The sequence below is a fragment of the Mustela nigripes genome, chromosome 5 (assembly GCF_022355385.1).
Source record: "Mustela nigripes isolate SB6536 chromosome 5, MUSNIG.SB6536, whole genome shotgun sequence".
Taxonomy (NCBI): domain Eukaryota; kingdom Metazoa; phylum Chordata; class Mammalia; order Carnivora; family Mustelidae; genus Mustela; species Mustela nigripes.
The window spans coordinates 77,063,052-77,077,691 of record NC_081561.1 but is presented as its reverse complement, the minus strand read 5'-3'; the positions used below and the strand labels follow the sequence as shown (position 1 = coordinate 77,077,691).

Genomic DNA, 14,640 nt, shown 5'->3' with positions numbered 1-14,640 from the left:
ATAGGGCCCATGAGAGAGAATTGAGCATTGTACAGATGCCAAGGAAAAGGAAAAAATATAAAGGCACCTGCGTGGCTCAGTGGGTTAAAGCCTCTGCCTTGGGCTCAGGTCAAGATCCCAGGGTCCTGGGATCAAACCCCGCATCGGGCTCTCTGCTCAGCGGGGAGCCTGCTTCCCTTCCTCTCTCTCTGCCTGCCTTTCTGCCTACTTGTGATCTCTGTCTGTCAAATAAATAAATAAAATGTTTAAAAAAAATTTTTTTAAAGGAAAAAATGTGAATGGCAGATGGAAAGCAGAAAGTCATCAAGCGAAGGAAAGACAGTGATGAGAAGGCTGATACAATTCTTTATTCCTGTAAACATATTATGTCTAGTTACATATTGTATCTACAGCTTAGAAAGGTGCCTAGTAAACTCAACTCTAGGTTTCCTCTCTTTTAGGCGGATTAGCTGATCCTACCCAAAGTACAGACTGTGGCCATAAGTCTGGCACTCATCTGTGTATCTCTGTGGACAGTTGGTAGGCTGGTGAATTCAGTGTGACAGTCAAACCTCAGATTGATGACCTTTCCACAAAAAATCAATTTAACCTAGGATCCCAATTAAAGAAACAAAAACCAAAACCAGAATCATTGCAAAAATCATCTGTTTGACCCATATCTGGGTGTTTTGAAGATGAGTCTTGAGTTAAGTATTTTTTAAATTTACCAATAAGTTTATCCAATTATAAAAATATCAATTTGGGAAAATTAGTAGCCTGAAAACTTGATTCAAATACATAAGACAGAAATAAGAGTTTGTTATGTTATCAGATAAAACCTGCTAACAAGAGAAATATCTAGATTAAATATTAGAATATTATAAAGCTACATCAGATTTTCAGATTTAAAATAAAAACTTAGAGAAGTATAGAATTCTGCTACTAATTTTTTTGTTTCAAGTTTTTATTTAAACTCTAGTTAGTTAATTCTGTTACTCATTTCTAAATTTTTCACTTACTATGCCTTAGAATTTAATTAATATTTTTAAATTCCAGTACAATTATTATCTGTGATTTAAAATAATAAATCTACAAGATATATCAGTTTTGCTTTATGAAAATATGGTTTTTAGGAGAAGCATATTCAAATTGCATAAAACACTAGGGGAAATTTCTGATAAAATTTCCAAAGTTCCCAAAATTACCACTTAAGTTTTATAACATTTCTAGATCTTTAGGCTCACTTTTATGATAAATTCCTCTACTTTGAAAAAGACTCTTTTGTGTGTTAACAATATTAATAACTTTTTTTATACAGACCTTAATTATTATCTCTCTGCAATGCCCTTCCTGGCTGCAGTTGATTCTGGCATAATGGGGATATGATCAGACAAGGTCACCTTTCTGCCACCAACAAAGGATCAGATAGATTTTTGTTGCAATGTTTCTAACTGCCATTCATCATTTCCAGAAGCAATGAAAAAGTGGAATGAATTTTACTAGGGTTTTTTTTTTTAGTGTTTTTTTTAAGATCTTATTTATTTATTTTGACAGAGAGATAGAGAGAGAGCACAAGTAGGAAGAGCACCAGAGAGAGGGAGAGGGAGAAGCAGGGTCTCCATAGAGCAGAGAGCCTGAAGCAGGGCTTGATCCCATGACCCTGAAATCATAACCTGAGCCAAAGGCAGACACTTAACTGACTGAGCCTCCCAGGTGACCCTCATGTTTTAATTATCTGGGTAGCCAGATAATTTTTGAATAGCACTTAATGTAGCTTTTTAAAAAATACATTAAACAATTGTTCTTAATGAAAAAAGCTGCTAATATGAAACTACTGTAGTTACAACAGTATTAGTATGAGTGAATTGCTGCATGACATCGTACCTCATTAACATCCTCATTACCAATACTGTATCAAGGTCATGCTATCTACTATTTTCATACCAAATAAATTATATACACACCTGTGAGCCCAGAGAAATTATGACTTAACAGTGCATGAAGTGTCCTAGCTCATGATAATTTCAGGTCAACTGAGCAATAACTGGTCTAGAAATACAATTGTGTAATAGGTTTAGTGAATTTGATCAGCTTATTTCAACTGTCTTGATAAAAAAAATCACATATGAGTTGACTGAATTAGCATTTAACAGTCAGAATCAAATATTGATGTCTAAAGTAATGAGCCATGAGTGAAAGAGTACATGACTAAAAATGGGTTTCCCTTTAGTTCTCTTCAGTTCCCTTTAGTTTTGTTCATTAAATTGCATATGATTAGATAAAACACTCTTACACTTGACACTTGGTGGGAAGTTCCTTGCATGGCAAGAGAAAAACAAATACATAAAATACTAAAGATGTGGCTCTGAGCAGTGTGAAATCTTGAACATTTCTAAAAACACATGGTTTATTCCTTTTGTATAGATTCAGTATCAATAGTAATTAAAATGCTTATATTAATGTCTTTAGGGAGTGTTCAGCATTAAATCTTTCATACCTGAACTTTTAGGGAAAAAAATGTTTTCCCCTTACTTAGAATGTTGAAAAATTATATTTGTAAATAGAATTGATTTTCAAGAAGACAGATTGTTATAATTGCCTAAATATCAGTAACATTTTTTGTCTTTGGCAGCACGTAAAGTCACATCCTAGTAGCTTTGATGACCTGTTGGAGTACTTATGGGCTCACATGTCTCGTCTTTAGAGGTTGCTCATAAAAATTTTCAAAATAGGTAAGAGTGGATCTGAAGTTATTTTGTTTGGGAGCACCCGGGGGGCTCAGTTGGTTAAGCATCTGACTCTTGATTTCTGGTCAAGTCATGATCTCAGGGTCATGAGATTGAGCCTCATGTTGGGCCCCACACTGAGCATGGAGCCTGCTTGAGATTCTCTCTCTGTCTCCCTCAGCCTCTCCCTGCCTGCTGACACTTTATCTCTCTAAAAAAGGAAATAAAAGAAAAGAAAGAAAAACAAAGATAAGAAAGGAAAAGAATGTTATTTTAATATGGTAACAATCTTTCCATCTTACACTATCTTTTTCATCAAAGGCTTTTTCAGTTTACCTACTCACCAATATGTCAAACATGAGGACATATTATGATAAAGAGAAAAGTGATGGGAAAATGTTTTATTGGATAAAGTTCAAAACCATGTTACAAGCAGCACAGGAATATAGGAAGAAAAGTATGCCTGTACCACAAAACAGCAATAAAACAAAATGAATTCAGAAGTACAAGGTTTTTTTTAAGGTTGTTTTAGCACAAACTGATATCTGTAAACAAAAAGGATGTGATGGCAAACAAATATAGGATCTCTGCCTCACTTTGATAAAAAAAAAAAAAATAGCTTAGTTAGCATGTATTTGTAGGGGAGTATCCAAGAAGAATCTTGGTTACTATACCAGATGGCTAAAATGTCCCCATTTTATAGCAAATGAGATTGAATAAGACAGCATGACTTGGTATGGAAGTGAATGACACTGTATTGGGGATGGTATCTGCCACACAGAGTGAGACATGCTGTAAAAGAAACTAAAGAATGGGTGAGTTGTTTAAAGTACACAACAAATATAGGCACTCATGTATGAGGACTTCTTGTTGACCAAGTACTGTTACCTTTCCCATTGACTGCAAATCCCATGAAGTTAAACAAATCACAGAATCAGGAAACTTACATTGCTTCAGATATTTTATTTCTTAATAGTGCTTCAAAGGCTGATTTTTATATTGGTCAACAGAAGAGCTTATCCTCTTGGCATGTCTGTGGGGTGAATTAGGATTGTAGTCTTCATAGTATCTTTTTGCCATGACTCAACAGCTTGATTCTGATCACTGCCAAGGAGAGGGGAGATTATCAGCCAGTGAAATAAACAGGAGTTGTCAACATCAAAATTGGAATTGAGATCAGGGCATTGTATAGAAAGTAGTTTATAAAATATTATTTTTTGTATACTTCCCCAAAGACACGCAAAACTAAATTCCTCTGGGAAATAGCATTTTTCATAGCAACTCTCAACGAATGAGATCAGCTTTCTGTGTCTGAAATAAAACAACAAAACAGTATTTATTACAATTCTAGGAAGGGAAAGTTATATTGTCATGCACAGAATCTCTGAGCAGAGCACTCTTCTCATCTTTAGATGGGTTATTAGGAGATGCAGAGTTCAGAGATTGGTAGATTTTTAGCCATTTAAGTGGGTTGAGTCATCAGTATAAGAGGGCTACTCTGTGAGACAGTTGGCAATTGACATTAGAGATATATTTATGTAAGGAGTCCATTCCTGATTGGCTGACTTTCAGATATGAGGGCATCTCACATATTAGATGCTTGCCAACACTGGTCACTGAAGCAAGTTTTTGTTGATAGATTCAAGGAAGTCTAAAAATGGTTTTGTGGCTTCTTGTTACTATGTCTACAGAGAATTTGTCTTTTTCTAGGACTCACAAACATGAGCAAAACTGAGGGCATACCCATGCAAGAGCTGAGAGGACCCCAATGTCTCACCTCCGACTACCTTGAGGGCCTGGACAAATAGGAAGTAAAGGCTTGGGCAGAGTTGTAAAAGGCCTTAGCACTGAAGGTGTACCCCAACACATACACAGAGCTCCTCAGCAAAGGGTGGAAGACTTGAGTTAAGGGAATTTAAGAAAATCTTTAACCTAATCATAAGTGGACAATTAAGGTTCTGAGCAGGGATTTCTGTGATGACTCACTACAGAGACACAGAGTGAATGACAGAATTTTTCTAGGCAAGTGAATAAACAAATAATGACAAGAAAACCAAACAACAGCAAACCCTGGTAAGGGTGGGAATCTGACTTTTAGAGTTTCTACTTTATAGTGTCTGAACTATTCAGTGTTCAAAAAAAGGAAAGAGAGATAGATGTACAAAGCATGGGGAAAATAGTGCATACATGCACCATTCCCCACCACATACACACACTTACACAGAGATAATCAGTCATTAGGAATTGTTCCTCTGAGTTCAGATGATGGACAAAATTTTTGAATCACTTCTTATGAGCTTGTGTAAAAAAATATAAAAGAAACTGTGTCTAAAGAATTTAAGGAAAGTGTGAATTGACAACAATGTTTTACTAAGTAGAAATTATGAATAAAGAGGTAGAATTTATAGAAAAAATAGAAATTATGCAGCTGAATATTATAATAGCAAAAATGAAAAATTCACTTGAGGAATTCAAAAGTAGGCTAAAGCTGGCAGGAGAAAAAATCCATAAACTTGAATATAGGTAAATTGAAATTACCCAGTGTGAGGAACAAAAAGAAAAAAGGATGCAGAAAAATAAAGAGAGCTTCGCAGACCTGCAGGAGAGTGGAAATGGAACTCTATTGCTTCAAAATTTATGTAAATGGTTAGAATATGTTACTATTAATATGAACTACATTGTTTTAAGATAGACAGTAATTGTAATCTCACCAGCAAAGAGTAAGAGTTAAGAAATTAAAAGGTAGATAAAAGATTAGAGAAAGATGATAGAAAAAAAAGCATGGGGAAAAACATTTATACTGGAAAATACCCAGTTAGCACAAAAAAAGGCAGTAATGAGGAAAAAGAGGACAAAGACATAAAACATAAGAACTGAAAGAAATTGTCAATATTACTTGGATAGCAAAATGAAAGATATTACACAAAAACTACATGCCAACATTTCTTATGAATATAGTAGACACAAAAATCCTCAATGTAATGCTAGTAAACAGAATCCAGCCACATATAAAAAGAATAAACCATGGCCATATAGGATTTATTCTAAGAATACTAATTTGGTTTAGTATCTGATAACCAAATAATACACCATATTAATAGAATAAGGGATGCAAATCACAAAATCATCACAATAGATGTAGAAAAAGCATTTGACAACACTCTTTTATGAAAAAAAAACATTAAAAAAAGACTAGGAATAGAAGAAAAGTTTCTCAGCTTGTTAAAGGGCCTCTAGAAAAACCTACAGTTAACTTCATATTGTGAAAGACTAAATGCTTTCTCCTTAAAGTGAGAAACAAAACAAGGTTGCCCGTTCTTTCATCTATTCAAGATGTCACTGAAGGTTTGAACCAGGAAAATTAGGCAGTAAAAAGAAATGAAAGTAATTTAGATAGAAAGAGAAGAAATAATACTTTCTCTCTAAGAAATCCACTAGAAATATTATAATTAATATATGAGGTCTTCAACCTATCTGGATATAAGGTCAACATCCAAAAATTAATTATATTTCTATGTAATAGCATTAAAAAAATCCTAAAATGAAACTAAGAAAACAAATGCATTTACAACATTATCAGGAAAAATAAAATATATAGAAATCAAGTTAGCAAAAGAACTATAGAACTTGGATACACTGAAAAATATAAGGTATTTTTGAAAGATGTGAAAGAACTATTTAAAGGAAAATCTTCTTGTGTTCACGGATTGGAAGACTTAATATTGTTTAAATGGCAACTAAACTTACTCACAGATTCAATGCAACCTCTGTTAATCTCTTACTACAAAGGTACAGTAATCAAGACAGAGTGTTGATACATGATAATAGATATATGGATCAATAGAATAGAATTGGGGTCCCGAAACAAAAGCTGTTTTCAACAATAGTGTAAGACAACTTGATGGGTAAAGAATAATTTTTTCAACAAATGGTGCTGGGGGAACTGGCAATTCACATACAATGAGAGAAGTTTATCTCCTATAAAAGCAGAATTGACTCAAAATGCATTATAGACCTAAATGTAAGAGCTAAGCCTATAGATTTCAGTCTAAAGCTTTTGGTCTTTGGGTTAGTCATTTTCTTCTAAGATGAGACACTAAAAGCACATGGGACAAAAGATAAAAATAGATAAAATACATTTCTTAAAAGCTTAATAGATTTGGTGCTATGAATGATACCATCAAGAAAATGAAAGACAATATACAGAATGCAAAAAAATATTTGCAAATCATATATCTGTAGGAGTTTTACATCTGAAATATATTTTAAATATTTTGTAATTCAATTTTAAAAGACAAATAACCCAATTTTTAAAAATGGAAAACTGATTTGAGGAGGTATTTCTCCAGTAAGTACATATAGAGATGCTAAAAATCATTAGGCACTAGGGAAATAAAATTCAAAACCATAAGATACCACTTTACAAACACTAGATTAGCTGAAATCTAAAAGATAAATAGTAACAAGTGTGAGAGGGGGTAGAGTATTTAGAATTGCTTGTAGGTATGGAAAATGGTGCAACCACTTTGGAAACTAGTTAAATAATTCCTCAAAACATTAACTGAGTGCTATTTATGACTCAACAATTCCACTCTGAGGAAAATATTGGAAAGAACTGAAAATCTTATGTCTTCATCTGTTTTTTATGTCCTGTTGGCTCTCCCACAATCTATACAATGTCTAGTTGTGCTATTATTAAAATTGTGTGGCCCTTAACTTAATATCCTTATGTATTCATGTTTTTTCCTTCTTAAACTTGAGAGTTGGCTGCAATTTGATAAGAGCGTGGACAGCCAACCAATTTTTCTATAATCAAGGACAGTTGGTTATTTCATCCTCTATACTCCCATAGCTCTATATGAACCATGTATATACAGGTATGTTTTTTTTCACAGATAGTAACTAGGGGATATGTTCCAGTTACTTTCTGAATCCATAATACCTAGACCCTGATGTATGTATTACTTAGAGTAATTCCAGGGGGAATGTAACAAACCATATAACTTCCATAATAAGACTTGAAGGACATAGGGCAAAATGAACAAGAAACAGCATGTAAAATGGTTCAAAAGGAACAAGCATGGTTCAAAATAGTAAGTTGTTTACATGGTCAGAAGATTGCTAGAACAGGTGATGCAGATTATGTATCTATATTATGTATATATATAGATAGATAGATAGATAGCTACAGATTATATAGATATAGATATAGATATATATCTGTAGAGAATAATTATGTGTTTGTATATGTATATCTATCTATATATATACACACATGCATACAGTTGTGTATGGGTGGCTCAGTTGGTTAAGTGTCGATCTTGATTTGAACTCAGGTTATGATCTCAGCCTAGTGAGATCAAGACCCACACTGGGCTCCAAGCACGGTGAGGAACTTGCATAAGATTCTCTCTCGGAAAAAAAAAATTCTCTCTCTCCCTCTCCCCCTATGTGTCTGTTTTTATGCCAGTACCATGCTGTCTTGGTGATCACAGCTTTGTAGTAAAGCTTGAAATCAGGTAACCTGATGCCTCCAGTTTTATTTTTGTCTGTACTGTCATTTGCAAATATCTTCTCCCATTCTGTGGGTTGCTCTTTGTTGACTGTTTCCTTTGCTGTGCAGAAGGTTTTGATCTTGATCAAGTCCCAAAAGTTCATTTTCACTTTTGTTTCCTTTGTCTTTGGAGACACATCTTGAAAGAATTTGCTGTGGCTGATGTTAAAGAGGTTACTGCTTATGTTCTCCTCTAGGATTCTGATGGATTCCTGCCTCATGTTGAGGTCTTTTATCCATTTCAAGTTTATCTTTGTGTATGGTGTAAGAGAATGGTCGAATTTCATTCTTCTACATATAGCTGTCCAGTTTTCCCAGCACCATTTATTGAAGAGACTGTCTTTTTTCCACTGTATATTTTTTCCTGCTTTGTTGAAGATTATTTGACCATAGAGTTGAGGGTCCATATCTGGGCTCTCTACTCTGTTCCACTGGTCTATGTGTCTGGTTTTATGCCAGTACCATGCCATCTTGGTGGTCACAGCTTTGAAGTAAAGCTTGAAATCAGGTAACGTGATGCCTCCAGTTTTATTTTTCTTTTTCAACATTTCCTAAGTGATTATGGGTCTCTTTTTATTCCATACAAGTTTTAGGATTCTTTGCTCCAGCTCTTTGAAAAATACGGGTGGAATTTTGATTGGAATGACATTAGAAGTAGAGATTGCTCTACAGTATAGACATTTTAACAATGTTTATTCTTCTGATCCATGAGCATGGAATTATCTTCCATCTTTTTCTGTCTTCTTTGATTTCTTTCATGAGTGTTTTGTAGTTCCTCGAGTACAGATATTTTACCTCTTTGGTTAGGTTTATTCCTAGGTATCTTATGGTTCTTGGTGCTATCGTAAATGAAATTGATTCTCTAATTTCCCTTTCTGTGTTTTCATTGTTAGTGTATAATAAAGCAACTGATTTCTGTCATTGATTTTGTATCCTGCCACATTACTGAATTGCTGTATGAGTTCTAGTAGCATTACATTGTATACCTGAAAAAAAAGAAAGAAAAGTTGGCTTTCTAGTATACATGACCAGAAAAAAAAATAACAAACTACCTAAAAAGCAAGAAAAATTCTGTTACTTCATTTTTAGTGGTTGCCTGAAATGAAGATTATATGTTATATGTTCTTTAAGAGATACCAATTTCAGCAGAAAATTTTCCAATTTTCATTGACTTTTATCATTGTATTTTGTTTATTTACTTACTTTAGAGAGAGTGTGAGGGAAAGAGAGAGAGGGAAAAGGAGAATTCCAAGCCGACTGCTTGCTGAGTGTCCCATGATGCTGAGATCATGACCTGAGCTTAAATCAAGAGTGGAATGATCAAAGGATTGAGCCACCCAGGTGCCCCATCTTTACATTTTAAAATAATGAGACTTGGTCACATTTCAGAGTTTATTTAAGTAATCTAGATGCTTTATGAAAAGGGAAAAATATGATTAAAAACACTTTTGTTTTGAGATGGTAATTCCAAATTTAAAATCCTAATAACATCTCTTCAAATTTTAAGATCTAGGTGGTAAAATCAACACCAAATTTCTATGATCTATACTCTAAAAAGTAGAATAATGTCATTTTGAACAAATTATCTATTTTGAAAATTGAGTTCGCAAAATTCTGAGTAGACTAATTCAAAATTCATACTTTTCACCACTTGTCTATTAGGCTAAAATATTATTCTAAACAAGAAGCTGATTTTGCAAGAAGCTGGGCTTTATTTGTGGATTATTTAGCTCCACCATGCTTTCCTAAAACCTTAATTAGAACATATGAATTCCAGAAGGAGCTGCCAAGATGCATGCTTATTAGTGGAGATAAAGTCCCCTTCATCAGTGATTTTAGTGGCTTTCAGAACACAATCTTATTTGCCCCAAATCTTCTCCACAAAGTGCATAAGTATACAGGTAAGAGAAACAGAGAACTTTTTTGTGTGTGTGAATTCTTTATGTTGTGTTGTTTTCATACATATTGAAATGAAATACCATTAGAATCATAAATCATTACAATAGATTATATAAAGAAGAAAATGTTGACTTCCTAAGATATCTGTTTCAAAGTTTTAACATTAATCCTTGTGGGTTTATGATTGGCTTCATTTAATGAGCATGTATTACAGGCCCTCCCTTATTTAGCATGTCCTCTCCTCTGGGACTCTTACACAAAGCAGATCAATATCATCACATACTAATTTGACAAGGAGACAATGGAAATCTCTATTTCTTCCTTGGATAAATTTTGCTATTTTATCTTATTTTTGTTTTTAAAAGAGAAAGATACTAAACAAATATGACACTTGCCATGACTAACAGAACCATGAAATAAGTTGTGTTTTATGAACTTCCCTCATCCTCATCATTTATGATTGTAGACATAAAGAAAAAAACTTGACCCCCTCCTCCAATTCTGGTTTTGAAGAAGGTATATTTGTTCAAAATTTCAAAACCCTAGGTTTACCGATAGTGGAAAACATAGAAGAAATTACATAATGGTAAATTTGAGAACTACTTCGTCATTCAATTTCCAAAATACCATTTATCCTTATTTTACTGAGAAAAAAAAAATTATGTGTGTGTGTGTGTGTGTGTGTGTCTGTGTCTGTGTGTGTGTGTCTGTATGTTCCATTTATACTCCCTAAAGCAGAAATCAGAAAAAGATATGAGGCAAAATAAAAATGAATGCATTATATTTTAAATGTAAAACTTGTATGTGTATTACTTAGGGTAACACTCACTGTTTTAATGAACAAATCTTCAAATTGTAATTGGAAAACTCAAAGGATTCTATTTCTGGCTCACATAATGATGATGTAGGATGTGAACTCGATAGGTAGGAGGCTTTCTTCCATGGTAATTCAGAGACCTAGGATCTTTCCATCTCTGTCTCCATCCTCCTTCACAGCTTCACTATATCCTCCTTATAAAGCAATTCTATGAAATTAGCTTAAGAGGCCCCCCTTTGAAAAGCCTAGACTAGAAGTGACAAACTTATCTGTATTTCACATAACTTTGGTAGGAATGGCAATACAGCCCAACTAGATGCTGCATAGGAGGGACTTAGGAAAGTTAATTCTTGCCTGAGCCCCACTGTTAGCAGAATCACAAAATGTATTGATTGCTAGTCATCTTTGCCACATTGTCAGATATAGAAAGTACAGTGTAGGCTCAGATGATATGAACAAACTCTACTGGCCTAGTAGGTAGAGGGAGGCACAGAATGGATGGTTAAAATTAATCATATTTTAAAGATTGTGCACAACAGATTTCTAGATTTTTTAAAAATTCCTGTTTTACTACAATTAACTTTGGATTTGTTATGGAGTTCTTAATTGACTCTATGGGCTACAATAAAAAAAAAAAGACAAGTTGGAATATAGTTGAATTAGCTACCTTGTTTCCTATCTTCCTTTACTAATTGCATGCATTTATTGATACTCAGAATTCAGAAACAGTGCTTTAAGCCTTAGCAGATATTTTTAATTAATTCAAGTATAGAAAAAATAGGATACCATTAATAAAAATAGTTCTACAGTTGAACATGTTTAATGTATAGTCAGTAAACATACACTGAACTAACTTTTTTTTTTTTTTAAGATTTTATTTATTTATTTGCCAGAGACAGAGGGAGAGAGAGCGAGCGAGCACAGGCAGACAAAGAGGCAGGCAGAGGCAGAGGGAGAAGCAGGCTCCCTGCCGAGCAAGGAGCCCAATGTGGGACTCGATCCCAGGACGCTGGGATCATGACCTGAGCCGAAGGCAGCTGCTTAACCAACTGAGCCACCCAGGCGTCCCTGAACCAACTTTTTAGTATAACACTCGGCTACGTTTTTGAGGTCAGAAAATTTCAGCTTTTGCTTGACACTGGAAACTGGACTGCATTTCTTTATATTTTAGCTATTGTGCCCTGATATTTTTAAGTCTTCAAATCTCCATATTTTGGCATTAAAAAAATATTTATTTTCCACAACCAGACTTAGGAAAAGCCATGCAGGGAGAGTTTAGTCTGCAGAATAATGACTCATATGGTTGCTCTGCATCACTGCTGGTATAGAACAACAGATAAATGAGTGATTCTTGAGACTTGAGATTTTTGACATGTAAGCTCCAAGCACTGGTCTGCCACCAATCAGGGACCTCCATAGGGAGCCAAGAGCTCAGAGATTAGCCAAGAGTCCAGGGATATTAATGGAAATAGTTGCACATAAAATAAAGCAATGGGAAACAAACATGCTCTTCCTATCAGAGAATCAATAGAATAAAAAGGTCAGTAGCTCCAGGCTCATGACTTCTGTGTATTTCTTTTTTTGCTCATCAAGTTATCAATCCATTCTGATACCTCTGTCTTACTGAAAATTCATAACATTACTAAACACCTTTTCTCCATTTCTTAATATTTCATTTTTACTATAATTTCACTTTTACTTATTTTATGTGTTCAATATATGCCTGTTATTAAAAATTAAAACACTGCAGAGTTATTAAATGCATGTAAAATTTATCCTCTTGCCATCATCTTTTAACTTCCATATCTTAATTCCTTGCCTGATTCTAATTGTTTAAATTTTAGGCCTATTCCTACCAAAAAACATTTACATGAGGTAGTAAATAGGTATAAAATAAACAAATAATTGGATTAAAAACTGTGCTGTTTGCATAAATGAGATTATATGTATGGCACTGCTCTGTGCTATAAATTTTTCAGTAGCTATATGTATTTGAGATATTAGCCAGTCAGCAAATATTGACCCACATTAGTCTCTAAATAATATATAACTTTCCATTGAGTGGACTGATACTCTTTTTGGTTTTAGGTACTGTAAAAGTGAAATTCATTGTGTACTTTAATTAGTATAATTTGTTGGGATAGTGACAGATTATATTACTAGGAGTGAATTTATGGATCAGGTGTTGCCAAGTGGCAATTAAACAGTGTGCTATGGATTACATTCTTGTCAAAACAAGAATAAAAACAAAACAGCACAAATGATTTATTAAAGTTCATATTTCTTCAAGACACCAAAAATGAATATTAACAAACTTTCTAATTTTCAAGAATCTGATACAAGAAAAATGACACCTCATTTTTTACAGGTTTTCATTGCCTCAATCACTGTTGTATCCATTATTTTCTTTAGTTACTTCTGCACAAGTTTGGATATGAAGGCAAAATTTAAAAGACATAATTTTAAAGAGCAAAATATAGTTTTATTAAAGAATTTATATGAAAACATGCTAATTTTATACTAATTATACTGAGTTTTGTTTTTAGATAGTTTCACCATTGGGGATCAAAATTAAAATTTTACCTAAAACTCTTACATATCTTTACTATTTTTCTAGGAACACTATCTTTAACTTTATGGAAAACTTTAATGAAGTCAACAGTTGCAAAGAAACTGTTTCTAGAAATTTTGGAAATTATCCTTCACTCTTTTAATTAATTGTATAAAATAAAAATCTACAATGATAATTTCTCAAAGAACAGTATTCTCAAAAATTAGTCCTTGCATGTTTGCATAATTCTGTCATTGTCTATATTTTAAAGTTTGAATTAACATGTTGCCATTAATTTGCTTAATTAATAATTAGTGGATAAATATAACAAATAAAATGTATACTTTTTAATGTAGATTCAGTTGAATAACTGATAAATGTTGATTAAATTAATAAAGGTCATAAAACCTGATTGGAATTTTGGATGTTATTCTATCTAAATCAGTTTTGTGAAATTTGGAGGAATAGATTTTCATGGTCAATAGGCAAGAAGCAGAAGATTTTAAATAAAATTTGGATGATGAATTTAGATGTCTAAAACATTTAAAAATGAACTATTTGTTTAGAGTGTATTACCTGGTCCATCAATACCTTGGGAGGTTGTTATTTTTCTCAAAGTTAGAAAAATTATGTTATTCTCATATCTTCTGCTCTCTTTCTCTCTCTCTCTCTCTCTCTCTTTTCTTTTTAGTTTATACTTATTATGGAGCACTTTAGGGTCACAGAGGGTAAATTTCTCTCCCTGGCCCTGCACTTTTTTTTCAAATTTATCTCCTTTAAGAGGCAACAATGTGTCCTGACAGGAAGGTGGTTTCCCTCCTGCTTATCCTCTTGGTGACTTTCCTTCCATAGCTTTTATGCTGACAGGTTTTACATAGGGTTCCAACCACAGGCAAAATGCATCCACGAACAAACTATTTCGTAAAGCAAAATGAATAAATTGAGCCAAAAGGTAGATAGTATGGTAAAATAATTCAGCACTGATATCAGAAAGACTTGAGTTTACATCTAAGCTCTGCCATTTTTCAACCAATGTCAACTGGTTATTCCCAAGAAATTTATCAGATTCTCCTGTACCTCAATATTCTTATTGAATAAATGAAAATTATGGGAA

General features: G+C 33.5%; 1 pseudogene; it reads left to right on the top strand.

Annotated features, from left to right (window-relative positions):
* LOC132018663 (protein LEG1 homolog) overlaps positions 1–14,640 on the top strand; it is a 47,271-nt pseudogene that overhangs the window by 17,673 nt on the left and 14,958 nt on the right.